Raw genomic sequence first — 12,105 nt, 5'->3', positions numbered from 1 at the left:
GGATAATTCTTTTTCTAGTTACATCCATTTGCCTGTAAATTTCATGATGCCTTTTTTTTTTTTTTTTTAAATGGCTGAGTAATACTTTGTTGTGTAAATGTGCCACATTTTCTTTATTCATTCTTCTATGGAGGGACATCTGTTTTTAAGTTTCTGGCTATCATGAATAGAACAGCAGTGAGCATGACTGGACAAGTGTTGTGTGGTAGGATAAAGAAAGTGTCCTTTAGGGATACGCCCAAGAATGGTGCCCAAGAATGGTGTAGCTGGATCCTGAGGCGAGTGATCCCCGTCCTCCTGAGGAGCTGGCAGCATGGGTCCACACCTGGTCCTCTGCAGTTAGGTTTCCAGTGTGTGTTTTTGTGTGGTTTCTGCATGTGCCGACTGGTGGGGCTCTGATTCTGTGACTTCTCTAGGACTTTTCCTTCTGTTCATTTGTCTGTCCAATTTTGATGTGATAGTTTTTGTTTTGTCTTAGATTTTATTTTGCTATGTTTACAAAAAAAGCATTCTTGAATGGAAACCTGGCAGTAGGGTAAAGAGTAACAACTGAACTGTCCATTGTACTTGGTGGGAGAAGGAAAATCTTTTTTTTCCCTCCCTATGGAGTGACACCAGGTATACCAACCACTCCAGGGCAGACCTCATGTTCAGGAGTAGCTGACCAACATATAAGGAACTACATGGGATTGCTTGTGTGTGTGTGTGTGTGTGTGTGTGTGTGTGTGTGCATGTGCGCGCGCGTGCATGCACTTAAACCTGGTTACAGGTTTTTTGTTTTTTTCTTTTTGGGAGTTGTCTTGTTTTCTTGGTATTGTTGTATTGGGTCTTTGTTTTTTTTTTTGAGAAAGAGCTTAAAGTTGGAAGGGGGAGAGGATCTGTAATGACTTGGAGGAGGGGAAGAATGTCATCAAAATATAATTAAATTTAAAAATTGTTTTGCATAATAAAATATAATTAAAAACAAGAGTGGCTAGGTGATAGCTCCCAGCCCCCCAATTTCCTTTTTCTGTATGTGTGCTGGGAGGCCATAGATGATTTTAAAGAATGTTTTCTCTCTTCCTACCTTTATATGGAACTTAGTTTAGGTCAGGCTTGCCCAACAAATGTGTTTATCCTCAGCTGTGTCTGACCACAAGCTCTAGTGGCCTGAGCTCTGGTTCCATTCACCCTGGGTTTAGCCTCTAATAGCCAAGGGCACAGTGTCTGCTTCCAGAGTGCCCTCATCCCATTTGAGGGTTGGCAGATCAGTAATTCCCTCAGCAGGAGTGACCCCTCCTCCACAGCTGCAGAATAATTGAGTCTGAGTGTGTAGTGGTACTGTTGAATACGTAGAAGCAAAACTACAAATTAAAGACACACAAACCGTTACTATTTTTTAATAATTTATTTTTTATTCCATGTGCATTAGTCTTTTGCCTGCATGTATGTCTGTGCAGGAGTGTCAGATCTTCTGGAACTGGAGTTACAGACAATTGTGAACTGCCATGTGGGTGTTGGGAATTGAACCCAGGTCCTTTGGAAGAGCAGGCAGTGCTCTTAACCACTGAGCCATCTCTCCAGCCCCATAAACTAAACACTGTACCACCGACCTATGTGGGGAGCTTTTGGGGCGGCCTTCTAGGAATTTGACAGGAATTTGACATTGGACTAGGACTAGGAAGTAGGCTCAAGGTGAATACAGCTGAGGAATGTGTTCTCTGTATCTTGGTGGGTCTTGTTAACTCTGAATTCAATAATCTAGGGACCTTTGTTTATGCTTTTGTTTGTTTCTTAACTACTCTGTTTATGCTTAGGATTGACCATATGCTTTGTATTACCTGGAATGATATAAAAACAGACAGGGAAACAAATAAACCTGCTTCAGCCTCAGCACTGGCTGGAGTCATGTTATAGTGCTGTCTAATTGTCTTTTTTTTTTTTTTTTTTTGGTTTTTCGAGACAGGTTTTCGAGACAGGGTTTCTCTGTGTAGTCCTGGCTGTGCTGGAACTCACTCTGTAGACCAGGCTGGCCTCGAACTCAGAAATCCGCCTGCCTCTGCCTCCCAAGTGCTGGGATTAGTCTTTTTCTTTTCAATCCTCACTCCCTCCCTTGAGATCCTGTTTAGCTGACTGAGCTGACTTGGTCAGAGATATATCCCCAACACCTACAAGTTTAAAAAATAATGTTTTCAAGGGACTAGAGAGATGACTCAATGGTTAAGAGTACTTGTTGCTCTTGCAGAAGACTTGGGTTCAGTTCCCCAGTACATTCATTTTCTCTCTCTGTCTCTCTGTCTGTCTGTCTGTCTGTCTGTTTCTCTCTCTCTCTCTCTCTCTCTCTCTCTCTCTCTCTCTCTCTCTCTCTGTGTATGCATTTATACTTGGAGATCAGAACACCACCTGAGGAAGGTTCAGAGTCGGTACTGTTCTTTCAGAAGGCCTGAGTTCAGTCCCTAACACCCATGTTGGATAGCTCACAGCTGCCTATGACTCCAGGCAGGCATGGCGATGTTCACCTTTAATCCTTGCGCTCCAGAGGCAGAGGCAGGTGGATCTCTTTAAGTTTGAAGCCTGGCCCACATAGCAAGCTTGAGGCCAGGCAGGACTACACAGTGAGAGTAAAAAAACAAAACAAAACAGGGGAGGCATCTTGCATTGCACCCTTTGGGTTCTCTTCATAAAGACAACTGCCATCCCCAGTGTTTTGTATGTCTTTCCAGAAATACCCTATAGAAGCATTATCTGTTAGAACTGAAATAGTGAGCCTGGCTTGGTGACATTCACCTATAATCTTAGCCAGAAGTTCAAGGCCAGCTTGGCTTACTTAGTGTGTTCAATAGCAAGACTATGTTTAAAACAACAACAACAACAAAAATGGAAGAGATGCATACTGATGAAGTGGTCTTGAACTGTGAACCTTTAGTTAGCTACATTTGGGTACTTAACACTTTAAACATGGCTTTTGTGATGTTAAGGGGCTGACTCTTACGTGTTATTTCATTTGTACTTACTTAAATTTCTATTTAATTTACATAGTGATGTATGAGCAGTGACCAGTATTGGGCCTTCTTTTCTCTACATAAACATAATGCTTGGTCTCATCTGATACGCATCATACGGGTACAGCCTCACTTTGCAACCCCTGCTCACTTAAGTAGATTTTTTTCTAGTCTCTCCCTCATTTTAAAAACTCACTACAGATTCAACAAAGACTATGAGAAGAATGTTCCTAAAATACAAGAATAGACTGCAGCCTTGCCTTCAGCCACTAGAATTCTCCTTAAGGAAACCCCAGCTAGCTGGAACAATGGGAGCTGACTAAGCCAGCTCGTACTGTGTTTGGACTGGAATGAGTTCCAAACGCCTGAGTTAGAAGCTTGGTCCTTAGCCTGGCACTGTGGGGAACTGATAGAAATTTTAAGAAATCGAGCTTAGAACAAGGTCACTAGGAATTTAGCCTCAGAGAGAACAATGGGACCACACCCCCTCTTCCCTCTTTTATACCCAGCTATGAACAAGCTTCTTCCAAGGGGGGGGGGGCGCTCACCATGTTATACTGTCCCATTGCTTGCCCAAAAGCAACATGTCCACTCAGTGATGACGGAAACATCTTAAACAAAGCAACAAACCACTTCTACAAAAGGCCTGGAGCCCGGGGGCCATCTGTTTTTATAACAAGCTATAAAATCATCCACATATATTATAATCAAGACACTTTATGACACACTGACCATCCCTTCCCTCTATCCACCTAACCTGAAATGACTCCACCCTGTAGGGACTGGGGAGTAAGTGTCATGAGTCACTGACTGTCCTAGGGTGCCCTCTGTATGCATATGGGTGCCTGGGCCCACTTCAGGGTTCATCACATTCCTCCTTCTGTGGTTTCCCTAGGAAGGCAGCAGCCACAGCAGGACAGCTGTCACAAGCCTTGCTTGCCTGATAGTTACCCCTGGTCAGTGTTGATGGGCAAGCTCCGGTCTTGGAGTTCTTAATGAAGTGGCTCACTGAGTAGACTCACACCTTTAGATAGCCTTCCTTGTAGGACATTTCAGGTGATGAGAATCTTTTTGGCAGGGTTCCAGGGGCAGTGAGATCCTGTCTCACTATGTAGCCCAAGCTATTCTTGACCTACTATGTAGCCCAAGATGGCCTCAAACTCCTGATCCTCTATTTCAGCCACCTGAGTTTGAGGATTGAGAATCTAATTTCAGAAGGAGGTGGGAATGTCATTAACTTCTTTTTGTTCTTTAGCCTTTTCTTCTGGAATTCTCTGTGGGAGGCAGCAGATTCAGGATTTGGTGTCACACACTTCAGGGAACAGATCTCAGCTTCAAAGGACACAGTCTCTGCAGTTTATGGAGGATGTATTGAACAAAATGTATGTAATGCTTTGGTAAGCTGGTCTGTGTTCTGTGAGTCACTTGGCGAGGCTGAAGGGAAAAGACGGAAATGTACTCAGGAATATTCCCAAGTCATTCATGAGGCAGGGCTCCGGGAAGGGCGTGGTTGAAGATGAAGGAGTTATGGTTCTTGTCCCATCAGGGTTTCTGACGCCCAAGAGAACTGAGTCCAGAGGACACTTCCTGTCACTATGGTGAACACTAGAAGAATGAGCCCAGGTTATGCAATCAGTCTACAAACCAGGGCTCCTCACACCCTGGAAGAGTACCAGGTCCCAGTTTCCAGCACTTCCTAGCATCCAGTCTCATTGTGGCTGGATTGTCCTATCCTGTCCTCTGGCACTGGGCTTCCCCTAGTGGCTTGCCTTGGCCTGTGGCATGAAGAACAAAGCATGTGCTTGCAGAGACTTCCTAAGGTTGTGCTGGACTCTGCTTTCACAGAAGAGCTTCTCTTGGGTACCTGTTGCCTCTCCAGCCTGGGTGACAGAGTTAGCAAGGTGGAACTGGGCTGCAGGGGGTCGGAAACCAACCAGCAGTGCATGTCCATCACTAGTATAACTAGTTGAGGACCGGTAAGGATTCTTGTTCTAACCCTTACATTTGAGGACCTATGTTGTGGCAATAACTAACCCATTCCTTTTATTAGGTTGTAAGTTCACGCTGAAAGAAGGAAGCAACACACAGTGTGTTAAAGAAGCGTATTGAGTTCTTATGGAATAATCTGGTTGAGTGGAGGGCAGGACACCCAGATGGCTTGTTCAGTAGATAAAGGTTCTTGCTGTCATCGATGTAAACCCGAGTTTGGTATTGTGAATCCATGTAAAGGTCAAAGGATACAGCCAACACCAGGAAGCTGCACTCTGACCTCTGTATGCACATCGCCCTTCTTTGTAACATCCTTAGCCCATGTATGCAATGGTAAAAAGAAGTCCGGGATGTTGCTTAGTTGGCAGAGTGATCGTTCAACTCATGAACCTTTGAGATCCATCCCAGCACCAAGGCAGCATGGCACAGTCCTGTAATACCAGCACTCAGAAGGTTATAGCTGTAGGGTCCTAATGTCAAAGTCTTAGATCCACGGTTGTAGGGCAGCAGCCTGGGCTACGTGGGACCTGGTCTCAAAACAAACAGACAAACAAGCAAACCAAAATTATCTTAGAACTGAAACACATCATTTACAGGGCTGAGGTAGAGGGATCATAGTGATATCGAATCAAGCCTGAGTGAAAGGGAAGGTGCTACCGTATGCATGTGGAAGTCAAAGGATAATTTGCAGGGGTTGTTTTCTCCAACTGTTTAGGTTCTTGGGTTTGAACTCAGAACTGAGCTCCTTGGCTAAGCTAAATGCCCCGAGCCGCTGTCTGGCCTCTAGGCTCTGCTTCCTGCTGTGTTTTCCTAGGGATACTGCCCTTCCCTGAAGCTTTTCTAGCATGCACAAGTCCAAATCTCAAGTTCTTTCAGCCGCAGAAGCCTAAACTCTCCACAGTGTGGCGCCAAACCCTCCTTCAACATCACCATCTTCAGAAAGCCTCTCTATTCCCTCTTCACTTCTACTGTAGGCTTCAAGTTTGTGTCGTTGCCCTCCCCCTCTCCAAACACACGCCAGGAGTTGGGGACTAGGGACAGAATGCAGGGTCTCACATATGTTAGGATGCTAGGTAAAACCCCCTCCTTCATCGTCTCTTTCCTATTTTGAATGGGTGTGTTCCCTTCTTATCTCTCCTCCAGAACTCAAGATGACAGCTCTTCATTGGTTGGTTTGGGTTTGTTGTTGTTGTTTTTTGGTTGATTGGTTGGTTGGTTGGTTGGTTGGTTGGATTTATGTTTGTCTTGTTTTTGTGCTATACTGTATCTGTAGAGGATATAATAGTTCCCTTTTTGTCTATTGTTGTGACAAAATGCAGGACAAAAGCAACTTAGCCAGAGCTTGTGGCACCTGGCAAGAGGCTCTGAGCTCCAAGGTGGCTGCTCCATCTGGGCAATGCTATCTGGGTTGGGAAGCCCAAAGGTAAGAACCCAGTCTCCCTCTCAGACTTAACTAGACAGCACTCTTCCTTGTGGGCTGCACCCTGTGCCTCCCCAACTCCTCTCCCTGGTGACCTCCGCCTGAAAGAAGCCAGAGAACTTTGCCACCTGCCTACCCTGTGGTACCTTAGTACTTTAAATGAGTGTACAAAGCTTGATAAATACATCTCTTTGTCTTGGAGATTGACTTGGGGGTGAGGGGAGATGCATGAGGATGGGAAGGGAAGTGTTGAGGACCAACCACTTAAATAAGTAGCCCCATGCTGTTCAAGGATAGAGGTGCACAGATGGTATTTGAAGAAGTGACACTTCTTTATAGACACCTTTGTGGTGTGTGTTTGTGTGTTTGTGCACGCTGTTTAAAAGAGGGCTATGCTTTCAGTAGCTTGCGGACCATCTGGCCTTCATTACAGACAGAGTAAACTAAGGATCAGTTTGAGCCATTGCATCGCCTGCTAGTTGGCTGGAATGGCACAGTTAGGCCCCCACTATGTAACTCCTCGTGGACCTCCCTGCTCTTAGAGAGCCTCGAACATCCACTAGTCGACCAAAAGCTGAGCAGGGACCAGGGTCTTCAAGTTACAGGTGGGGTTTTCTCATCACACCTGGATATGGAGGTGTGGTGCAGAATGACCTCCAACGTCCACCCCATCCTGTGCAGGTTCAGGAAACCCAGGAACCACACCCCATTGACTCCCTGGCTAGAATATTACCTGCTGGCAATATGTACTTGTGTGAAATTCATAAGTGGAGAGAAGAGGTGGTTGCCTTCTGATTCCTCCTCTGCAGTAGCCATGTACAGCTCAGGGACCACCTGGGAATACACACCAGTCAGCAGCCTGGGGACCACTGGACTACAATGACCTTAGCAGTGTTTACACGAGGTTACCATCTCGTTCACTTTCTGGAAAGCAGCTGTGTCAAAGGAAACGAAGTTAAGAGATACAGCAACTCAGCAGCTGTCCGTGCTTCTAGCACCATCAATAAAAACCACTAATGACCTACAGAGTCCCTTTGGAAATGACAGGATGACAGAGAAGGTGAATGTTATCAGTGTATAGTATATGCATGTATGGAAGCCATAATGAGGGGCTGGAGTGATGGCTCAGTGGTCAAAGAGCGTGTGTACTGCTTTTCCTGAGGGCCTAAGCTCAGTTCCCAGCACCCAAACCAGGTGGCTCACAACCATCTGTGATGCCCTATGCAGGGGGATGCCATGTCCTCCTGCATCCAAGTGCCCAAAACCACACACAGCCGGTATATGTCATTAACAATAAAATAAAACAGAAAGGTATAATGAAACCCATTCTCTCATACAGTCAATTTACAGCAATAAACAAGGACATAATAACAATTGCATTAAAGAACTTAGCCTTTTTGGTGTGAAGTGTTAAGAATGGCTTCTAGCCTAGTCTGAGGAAATGTGCTTTCTCAGGAAAGGCATATTTGGTACCTGCCACCCAGTTGCTGGCTCCAAAAACACTTAGAAATCTCTACAGTAGTCAGAGTGCCATTTATCTGAATGACATCACTTTTGGTGGGTTTTTTTGTTTTGTTTTGTTTTTAAACAAAATCCAAACCATTAGGTTTTATCAATCAAACTCAGGAGCCAGATGCTGAGGTGAAAACCTGCTGGCTCAGAGAAGCAAAGAAAGCACCCAGCTGACCTTTCTACTCCTCTGACATCCCAGAAGGAAAAAGCTCCCCCCAACATCCAAGAATGAAAAAAGCCATTTCTCCTTCTCTGCCCTGTCTTTAATACCCTTCAACTCAAAGGCCCTCCTTTCTGTTTATTTATGTTCACTCCTTGTCAGCTGGTCTTGCTCTGCCTCTTGACCTAGGGTTGACTTTATTTAACTCTGGGATTAAAGGTGCATGCTAGGACTGGTTTACACCACAACTACTTGTTTACAGTAAACAGAAAGTTCTGGGATCAAAGGCTGAGCCATAGCACAATTAGAAACAGTCCACAATCAAGGGATTCATGATGTGGTAAAATAGCCTGCAGCAGGGTTTCTGGATGATGATTAGTCATCAGCGAGGTCAAGCCTTGGAATGTTCAGCCTCAGCCCGTGTGCCTTGGGGGGAGGGAGGGTGAGGAGGTGGAGATGGAGGGTCAGGCCAGATGTGGTAGCTCACACTGGAAATCTCCACCCTCAGAATGTTGAACATGCAGGATTACAGATACTGGGCCAGCCTGGGCTAACAGCAAGACCATGTCTCAAAAGTCATTTGGGCTTGTATGATGAAAGATTCCATTAAAGTCCCTAAAGATGGAGGTCAGAGTGATTCTGGGTGATGAACACACCCACATGGAAGGAATGTTCTGCCCCCCAGCTCCTTACTCTATGGAGCCCTCTCTGCTCACCTCCCCTATGTGCTGTCCCCTGCTCCCCTAAATTCTTTGGGTAATGCAGTAGTGGCAGTTTTCCTGGCCCCCACGAGTCATCCTAGCAAGTGATCAACCCTGAAGTGGTCTTCTAGATGGTAGGCTGCACAAGTGACAACCTGGACTGTTACTGCCATCTGAACGGGGCCATCTGATAGAGCTGAGCACTTATCTGAGCAGTCTGATCCTAAATCCACTCTAAACTCCAGTTACTGCAAAGTTCAGCTGATTCTGGGACACCCAGCTGGTGTTCTCAGAGAACTGGAAAGCTGCTTGGTGTGGGACACACACCCCTTCCCCCAGCTGGTGTCAGAAGGATGGAGAATGAGTGAAATAGCAGAGAAAGGGGTGCTTACCCTGTGCTCAGGTAGTTTAAAAATGGGCCCACAAATTCTAGGACCCTGTTTTTTTTTTTCTTTCAAAAGATGGCGTCTAGCATCCCCTTCCTCAGAATTGAGAACAGTTGACTCAAGCATATACCTTCAAGGATGCTCTGGTCTCATGTGCAGAGGAGGGGAAATGATTGCTCTGCTGTTTCTGGGGCTAGAGGATTAAAATAATGACTGAAAACTTTTGAGAAAATAAGCAACGTAGACTCTAAGTGTCTTTGTGAAAAGTTATTCCCCTGGACGTGACCTATCAGTTGCCCCTTGAACTCTGAGGAGATCTGCACCAAAATTAGCTTGTGAGACTTTCTATCATGGAGCTGAGGAGGGGCCCACATGAACTGCCCCTCCCTGAGAACTTACAGGCAGTTAACGGTTACTAGGGAGAGGGATGATTGAGTCCTGGCCTTTTAGATGTGACTTTAGAAGCAGTTAACAGTTCCTAGGGGGTGGGGCTCACGAGGCCCCGCCCACTCCCTGAGGCTAGCTGTAGGCAGTTGGCAGATGCTGGTGTGGCAGGGCTGAAATGGGGGTAGTAGTACAAAAAGAGGCTGTACTTCCTATCTGCCAGCCGACAGTATAACAACATGGCCATCTCTGGGGTTCATGTTTTCAAAAGACAAAGTCTAACATCCATTACCCTTGGATTGTGGGCTGTTTGGTTGTCTGGCATTTAACAGCTGTTCCTGAGCCTAGGCAGAAGGGATGCTATGTGCTTTCTCATGTGAAGCCATAAGAGAGCACCTCTCTCTTCTTCTTCCTCCACCTCTCTTGAGCCGCCATGCTTTAATGACATGTAATCAAGTAGCATGGGGGAAAAGACCCACGTGGGCAGGAACGGAGGAGTCCTCTCTGCAACCACCCGTGTGGGGGGCTGAACCACCTTGCAGATAGATCCTGCAGCCCCACTGAAGCCTTTGGATGGCCACAGCCGTCTTAGCAGCAGCATCAAAGACTCTTAGCGGGAATTGCCAAAGGTTTTTTCTGAACTCTTTTAACCATAACAAATTGCGAGCAATAGGTGCTTATTATCATTTTAAGTCAGGTTTTTTTTTTGGGGGGGGAGTGATACTCCATCAGTCTGGAGACCCTGTGAACTGGTCTCATGAGGCTTGTGACATGGCTAGGGACCTCTGGGCTCTAAGTCTTCCCTTCTGTTGAACAGTCCTTACTGAACATACATTTCCTTGTCTCCCATCACATAAAGGGGACACATGCTGCAATTATAAAACAAAGTGACTTTTTTGGGGGTGGGAAGGAGGGACTTACAGAATAATAATAGGGTATGTTCAATCCCTCCTCCTGCAATCTGCCCCCCACCACTAAAGTTTTCCTAGAGCCAGATAGTGTCTTGCTTACAGCCTGGACCCAGCTGTTCATGTCGATGATTCCTAGGCTGCTTCACTTTGTCTCCTCCCAACAAGACCTCCTCTGTGCTAACCATGGATTGCCTCATTTCTCTTTGTGAGGATTATCTGATTTCTCTGCTAGGTCTCAGTGGTGTCAAAACTGCCATTCGGAGTGTCCAGACACTCCTCCCCTCCCGGGCTACAGCCAGGTTGTGTGCCTGGGCTGAAGACAGACAGCACATCCACAGGCTGGCCAGGCAGCAACTTTGCACTCATAAACTCCGTGCCACCAGCTCCCTCATGGGTTGAACCTCCGATATGTTTTCCCGGCACATTCCCTCTGACCCTTTTGTTTTTCAACTTTATAATCTGTCCATCCATATCCAATTTCTTAATCTACATAGGAAACAAACACAAGTGCCCAGAGTGAATCCCTGTTTAAAGAGCCACCAGTCAAGCTGCCTGGACTGGGAGAGCTCTGTGTAGTTTATGGTTTATATAACTTGAATCCAATACTCCATAATCTAGCTGGTGAGGATTGTGGTGGTCTACACTTTTAATCCCAGCACTTGGGAAGTGGAGGAAGGTGGATCTCTTGAGTTTGAGAACATCCTGGTCTACAGAGCAAGTTCCAGAACAGCCAGGATTATTGTCTTAGTTAGGGTGTTACTGCTGTGAACAGACACCATGACCAAGGCAACTCTTATAAAAGAAACATATAATTGGGGCTGGCTTACAGGTTCAGAGGTTCAGTCCATTGTCATCAAGGCAGGAACATGGCAGCATCCAGGCAGGCATGGTATAGGAGGAGCTGAGAGTTCTACATCTTCACCTGAAGGCTACTAACAGAATACTGACTTCCAGGCAGCTAGGATGGGGGTCATATAGCCCACACCCACAGTCACACACCTACTCCAACAAGGCCACACCTTCTAATAGTGTCACTTATGCAAACCATCACAACTATATAGACCTTCCCCTGTCAAAAGGGAACCTCTATTCTAGAGAATACCAAATACAGAAAACAGAAAACAAAAGCGTCATTAAAAGCAGAGAATTAAGTGTGAAGAAAAAGACTCTGGCAGAAAGAACAGGCACAACCCCACAAACCCAGCACCCTAATCTACTGCCCAATTAACCTGAACCCACAGACTGTGTGGCTGTCTTCCGATAGGCAGCAGCTTGTCTGGCACAGTGTGATTTATTGTTGGGAACGCAAGGGGGAATCTGTGTCTTTCCCAGTCTTGGCCCTGGACCGCTGCAGTCTCACAAGAACCTCCCAGGTCCAGCCATCTCAAAGTGTATCTTTCCTGTGTCATCTGGCCAATGTCAGAGGCACACAGCTGGGGAAACCTGAAATTCTCTTTAGAATCCAGTGGATCCATTGTGTAAAATGATGCCTCAAAAAAATATCCAAAGAACTGCCTTAGTCTAACATAAGAAATGCATTGACCCGGTCACATGGCACTTGATAGGCCTGGAAAATGCTGCAGCCACCCTGTAGCGCACAGCCTCGCCGATAAGGAGAATGCCACACTCAGGATTCTTCTGACAGCATTTATTGAACAGCT

The 12,105-nt window shown here is 45.9% G+C and overlaps 1 long non-coding RNA gene across 2 annotated transcripts in view; it reads left to right on the top strand.

Moving 5' to 3' along the window:
• LOC143442650 (uncharacterized) overlaps positions 1 to 12,105 on the top strand; it is a 47,027-nt gene that overhangs the window by 2,260 nt on the left and 32,662 nt on the right. Inside the window, exons 2-4 of one of the 2 annotated variants that reach the window (XR_013110983.1) lie at positions 4,237 to 4,363; positions 6,290 to 6,393; positions 7,072 to 7,746. This is a non-coding gene — a long non-coding RNA (uncharacterized LOC143442650). Of the gene's footprint in view, positions 1 to 4,236; positions 4,364 to 6,289; positions 6,394 to 7,071; positions 7,747 to 12,105 lie in introns of those variants that run through there. The other variant, XR_013110984.1, reaches the window with a different exon arrangement.

Source organism: Arvicanthis niloticus, chromosome 6 (genome assembly GCF_011762505.2).
Source record: "Arvicanthis niloticus isolate mArvNil1 chromosome 6, mArvNil1.pat.X, whole genome shotgun sequence".
NCBI classification, from domain to species: domain Eukaryota; kingdom Metazoa; phylum Chordata; class Mammalia; order Rodentia; family Muridae; genus Arvicanthis; species Arvicanthis niloticus.
Note: the sequence above shows the minus strand (reverse complement) of the source record. Positions and strands in the feature narration are given on the sequence as shown.